Below are 6,965 nucleotides of genomic sequence, written 5' to 3'. Positions count from 1 at the left end.
TGCTGGGGTCAGAAAGAATTTATCTCATGAGGTTTTTTGACGAACTTTAGACTTGATTTTCTTACCTTAATGAACATTGTCATAAATACTATATGCTTCCAGTCGCTAGTTTAAAGTCTCCTTTCAATCATCATGATATGCGTTTTGGTAAATTATGGTCCCATATATTTTAAAATTGACGATAAAGTAGGTTATGCTCTAGGAGGGGCGGGATGATTTGATTGACAAGCTACACAACCAATAGCATTGATTCCCCGCCCCTGCTCTTGATTGACAAGCTACCCAACCAATACTGGTCTGGTTGCATTCTGCAGGATATGACGTGACATGACGCGATATGGAAAGATGTCGGATTTGAAATTCCTGAACAATCTGCTTCATTTACGGTCTGTAGAAACCAATGGCGTCGCTTCGTCCATTATTTTTTATACAGTCTATGATCTAAACGGATAAATGCTGTTCACTGGAATGCATATAGACGCCTTAATAGACAACGTCACACTGATAAGAACCAGTATGATCTCGCAGGCTGGCACCAAAAAAAAACGACTTCTCATAAGATGCAATGTTAAAGTGGTCACTGCCTCACAAAGGAGGCTCACGAGTAAAAATGCATCCCATCAAACTTTCAGATGCTGTTTTTCTCCCAGTATGGAGGAAGAATGCTTAGGATTTTTACTGTGATCTCTCACTCTTGAAGTTGAAATATATAATCCTTGGTTTCTGTTGTGTGTAAACAATAATAACAATTCAAAGCAGTTGTCCCCCAAACCCCACCTCCAGTGGCTGTTATAAGAACGGAGGGAGCGCTCTATGATCAGGGCACCAGAACCTGCTTGGCTCGCGCAGCTGGAGCCCGTCAAGCCTAATATATGCTCCGTCCCGCGAAGGTGGCGCGCGCAGAGAATAGCAGACCTCCAAGCTCACAACGGTCTCATCCGTGACGTGGTTGAGAGCTTGTATGTCAGCTATTCTCAGCGCGCAATACCGTTGCGCGATGAAGTTTATATGTCTCGCTAGGCGCACCCCACTATCCAACACACAAGAGGAGGTTGAATGAACTGAAACCAGCACACCCCAAAATAACAGGTTTGGAGATCTGTTGGGAATTGATTATATTAAACAGTCACCTGTGCGTCCAGTCTCAATGTTGGTAAACACATAATTGGTCTATATGCACTCTCCTGTCCTGTCCAATTTGTAAAGGCTATAGCATTGCCATTTACAAATTGGACAGGACAGGAGACGGTTCTTCGTGTCAGCACTTTTAACATACGCGTTCGGGGAGACCTCCTCTACAAAGAGTAGAAAACTGTTAATAAAGTATCCAATCAATCAATCAATCAGCGTGACTAGAATTAAGCTAAACTGCCCTATGGCCTATTATGTTCATTTTATTTCTGCTAACTTTAGCTAAGAAGCTAAAGCACTTGTATGCCGGCAAAACTTAAACAATTCAATTCATACGTGTGAAAAATGGAAAGAAAGACCCACAGACAGTGGTGAAAAGTAACTAAGTACATAAGTCAAGTACTGTACTTAAGTACAAATATGAGGTATTATTGACTTTAGTGGAGTACATTTACTTCTACTCCACTACATCCCAGAGGCAAATAGTAAAAAATAAATACTTTTACTCCACGACAATTATTTGAAAACTTTAGTTACTACTTGTTGTTAACTAGTTGTTAACCACGTTGTTAACTAGTTGTACGAACGCATGTTTTATTGTTGTATTGTTTTATTGGATCTTGTTTAGTGGATACACTTATTTGTTTTAGCTCCTGCTCATTTGATTTAGCTATTTTTGTCTCATCTGTTTAAGGAAATAGGTAGCTGATATAATGCACTTTTACCTTAGCGCTAGGTTTACACTTGGTTGCTTGTTTTTGCAGAAAATGCACTTAAGACTTCTGGTGATTAGTAGTTTTCGTTCCCTACCTATGTTGAATGCACTTATTGTAAGTCGCTTTGGATAAAAGCGTCTGCTAAATGACTGTAATGTAATGTAATGTAATGTAGTTACTTTATAGATTTAGATTACTATTACAAAACATACATTAACCTCTTCAGCCCTATACACATTTCGGACATATGAAAATAGCCGATCTACAAGCTCACAATGCGTCGCGATGCATTGTGAGCTTGCAGATCTGCTATTTTCAAAAGATTTTTATACATTTTATACATTTGAAAACTTAGGAAATAGTCTAGTTGGAAAGTGGGGTCCACTCCACGTGAATAGGGTGGATTTGTTTCTGCCTCCTGGTTTTTCTTCAACCTTGAAGTGTGTATTTCAAGATTCTGCCAGGTAACAGGCTGAAATGATGTCCCATGGGGTTAATTTTTTACCTTTTATTACACATATCTTGAACCCAAACATGAAAATGGAAGAAATAGAAAAGAGCATAACTTTTGAAGGAAACAACCAGAGACCCAATAAATAAAGTGGTTATGTAACAGGTTTTGGGGAGAGTTGTTACTACTCTAGGTTCAGACTCCCGTTCACACAGAGTGAATGACACGACACAAAGTATATGTATAAAAATATAGTTCCTTTTATTATAAAACTAAACATACAATTCATGCAAGGGTACCCTTTTCAATACATCAACATCAAGCAAGCCACTGCAATTAATATAAAACTGTGGAATGAAGAAAGTCAGTGAATCAGGGGTTTACAAATACCAACAGTCCAGTCCAGTGCTGTGGTGAATCCGATCCGGGTTTTGCGTCTCGCCACTGCGCCACAGTAGTGACGAGGCGCCCAGTACAGTTCAGCTCAATCCGTGCAGTTACCAACTGCATTTTCTTAATCCTTGAAGTGTACCAGACTGAAATAATATCCCAGAGGGTTCATTTTTAACCCTATGTTACACCCAAATAGGGAAACATAGCACATCTCTGGAAGTATAGCCTGGCTACAACATACAAACAAACACATATTCCATACAATTTGGACTCAAGGAATTAATTAAAATTGGTAATATTAAGCATATCTTGACTCTATTTTAGGGCAATAATAAAAAAAACTGAGCCAACGATGTTCAGATTACATCTATATTTGTCTTTTTACAAAATACTTGTTGATAGTTTTCTTGACGAATATTTTCTCAATCCTTGGAGTGTGTATTTAAAGATTCTGCCTGAAATTGTTGTGTGCGCGTGCGTGCTCGCGTGTGCGCGCACGTGTGTGTGTGTGTGTGTGTGTGTGTGTGTGTGTGTGTGTGTGTGTGTGTGTGTGTGTGAGAGTGTGAGTACACACGTGTGTTCGTCCCTGCATTCCCAGTAGGCATACTTTGTGGCTCCTAAACTGATGGGTCTGATTTTGTACCATTTTCTTATGGATCTAAAGTGTATGTTAATATGGTTAAAAGTGTCAGTGCCTTTCAGGCAGCCTGCAACATTGTTTTGGTCTGATGGGCCCCTTCAGCTATGTCAATGTAACCCATGTGAACCATAGGGCTACTAATAGTGGGCCTAATTTAGAGGTGTAGTTGCATTCCGTTTCCACTGGACGGCGCACTACACTCTGTCCTTGCAAGTCCAGCAAGAAACATACAAATGATTAAAAACAACACACACAAGAAGAAATCTAAGACATTCCACAAGTGGTTCTTAAAAATGTCCACAGAGGCTGCAGCTCTCAAGACCTGTTTTTCGTGCCGCGGGGGAACTTCTGTTTTCTGCCTCACCCAGCCACACCGGCTGACATAAAGTGCAAGAACAACTCCAAGGTAAACCATAGGACCATAAGGGCGGATAACAATCTATCAATAGTTTTGCTCCTATAGATTGCCTCAGCAGAATGATTTCCAACGCGGAGATTCAAGAAACGTGTTGCCAGCGTTTTATGAGTTGTTTCAAGAAGCCAAAGCCCGAGTTCGGAGGCACCGATATTGACGATGGGAAGAAGAAACACTTTGAGGTGATTGTAGAGATGATGGCGGACCAAGTATGAACATAGAAGGCAGATTAAATATGGTTTCCAGTTCATAACCAAGTGGACCCTCATCGCAAAGACCCCCCCCTCCCCCTTTGGACGCAGAGCTCTAAAGCATCCTGTATGTTTTGAGATAAAGGGAAGCTTTTATTGCCCAATGGAATGTCGTCAGAGACTTGCTTTCTCTCTCTCTCTCTCTGCCTTGCTAGCAGATAAGAGAATTGGGACTTTTACGACATGTTGGAATGTCGTCACCAAGCACAGTGACACACTAACTGAGCACAAGACAATGAGCAAACAAGCGAATGTGAATAAACTGTGTCATGTTTTGTCACTTTAAAATATATAATTATTGTCCTGTACAAGGACTACAACAATAATATGAACTTTTGTGTTTTTAAATGTGATGCTTCTCTTGTTAACTAGGCTTCAATGCTTACCGGCTCCCTAGTTGATATAATGCGGTCATGTTTAATACCTAGACAATTCTTAATTCATTGTGATTCCAAATATCCAGTCCAATGGATTAATAGGAAATCCCCAAGGTACTTAGCAGATAAGTTTAGTTTTTCATAATAGTAAGGAAGGTTGCCACACACAGCCGCCTTCAACACGCCCCCAATGGGCCAAGAAGGAGGAAGACCCCTCCTTCCAACTATAAAGAGGACTGGTCACCCAGTTCTCTCTCTCTCTTCCACCACGCTCTCGATGACCAGGGGGTCGACTCATCCCTGAGTCCCTTCTTTCTGCTCTCTCCGGGGTGCCAAATCCCCCCACGCTTCTCTCCTGACGACAACGCAACAACAGAAGGTCGACGAGAAGTCCCTTCCCCCTCTCCACACGGGTGACACCCTGTTCTACACTACTGCACAGACACTAGCTATCCATGCTAGCCAACGCCTCAGGTCCACCCCACGAGAAGAACCACGGGCCTACATCCAGCCAAAGCCAGATGCCTGCTCCTGCTCCTGCTCCTGCTGAAAAGCTGCTCCGCTCCTTCTAACACGTGGGCCAAAAGCCACACATCCTGTCTCCTCAATCCGAGTTGAGTGGAGACTGAGGACGCTCTCCAGCCAAAGCCAGATGCTCCTAGATGACAACTGCCTGGACACTAGCTAAACCTGCTAGCCACAGCCTCATGGTCTCTCCACCAGAGACCAAAGAATCATCTTCGCCCCTCCCCCAATGGACAGGCGAGCATAATGCATTTCACATGTGGGGTGGCAACTGAGTGTAGTTTTGAGGGCAGATGAGCTATTTTTGATCATTGATCTTTCTCTTTTCGTTATGACTTTAATCCCTTCTTCTCCTTTAGTATATTAAAATGTGGCCATTCGATCTGATTAGATTGTAGATCTGTTATGTTGTATATTGTTGAGATTTTAACCGGTTTCATCACCTTATGAAGTACTGATCTATTGTTCTTTTCCCCATTTCATTGGTTGTTTTATTATCCTAGGATTTATCTTAATAAACACATTATTTTGATATAAACGAAGGTCCTTTTTCCAAATGATTTCAAGCAAATATTTCCAATCATTCCCTAACCAGAACCCATGCATCATACTGTGTCAAAGATTCTTGCGTAGCCTTTTTCATGGTTGTGTTGAGGTGCAAATTAATCCCTTAATTTGCACAATTCCTTAATTTTTGGTGAAAATTGATATTTTGATTTTTCTGAAAATATTTTCAATATTTTCATAATTATCATTATTGTTTCCCATAATTATTACCCCATGTCAGCTACATAAAGTGGTGCCCCGTTGTGAGGCACAGTCCCTGATGTCTGGTTAGAGAATGATTGGAAAATTTGGAAATCTTGGAAAAATTGCCAGAGAAAATCTTTTGTTTAAAATAGGTCTCCTTCCTAAACATCTAAATTCCTGTGGTGATAAGAGAACAAAGGGCACTTTAACCGTGCCCCTTCTCTCCACCCCCACAGATATTTAGAGAACTCATGCTGGCGTCATCTAGTGGCCAACTTGCAGAATAATCTGAAGCTCGTGAGTTAGGGGTCTTGCGGAATAATCAAGCCTGTTGGAATAGCGATCTGACAAAGAGCTAAATTTAAGTCCATGGAGTCTCCCTCCGTGTGTATACCCTAGTGGCGTGAACAAATCCGTTACTAGAATAGTAATGTCAAATATCCTACATTTGATACATTGATTAATATATCTGCATTGAATTTAGTTTGATATTGTAATTACTGGATGCCCCTCTCCATTGTTGAGGAAGTTTGAAATACAGCATTCTTCACTTCCTGTAGAGTAAAAACAAAATTAACTAACTAATCCTTAGTGTAACCAATAACTACCAATAATTAAACTGCTAAAGTTGGTAGGTAGAAGTGAGACTGTGTCACACTTTTTTTTTTAACTGGATACAAGCAGACTTGTGCGCCAGTTGTAACTTAGTGACACATAGCGGTACACACATACCTAGCCCATCCCCTTTTGAACACCCCTTAAACAGGAACAGAAGGGGGGGGGGCGAGGAAGCCTGGTCCTTGTCTTGCATGTCATAAAACCACAGGCAGAGACAAACAGTAGACCACCTTTGTTTTGTTCATACTAGTGACTGGCTTGTAGTAACTAATAGTCCATACTTTGGCAGTGTAAACACTTCTATGGTAAAGGGCCGATGTTATTTAAAGGTTAATACACTTTGAGTTTGGGTATAGTTTCTCGTTCTAACTCTATTCTAAGACTAACCTGTAGTATTGTACAAATTATTTCACCTTTTGTGAAACAAACACAATGGATCTGACAATTGCAAAGTATTTTCGGTCATAATACCGTCAGTTTTTCAACGTTTCGGTCGCCAAAGATACTTTGCAGATTGTTCACGTTTATTCTGAGGTTTTTATAAATGGATAAAATTATTTGAATAATAAAAAAAAAAATAAAAAATTAATTTTTTTATTTTTATTTTTTTATTGAAGTTTTTTTTTTGATTAATTTTTGGAGTTTACTTCCCATAAGTGAGACTTCCCTGTCGAGTCCGACTGATTAGTCATAGAAAG

Source organism: Gymnoscopelus braueri (genome assembly GCF_963280865.1).
Source record: "Gymnoscopelus braueri genome assembly, contig: SCAFFOLD_279, whole genome shotgun sequence".
NCBI classification, from domain to species: Eukaryota; Metazoa; Chordata; class Actinopteri; order Myctophiformes; family Myctophidae; genus Gymnoscopelus; species Gymnoscopelus braueri.
The sequence above is the reverse complement of the archived record's forward strand: the minus strand, read 5'-3'. Positions refer to the sequence as shown.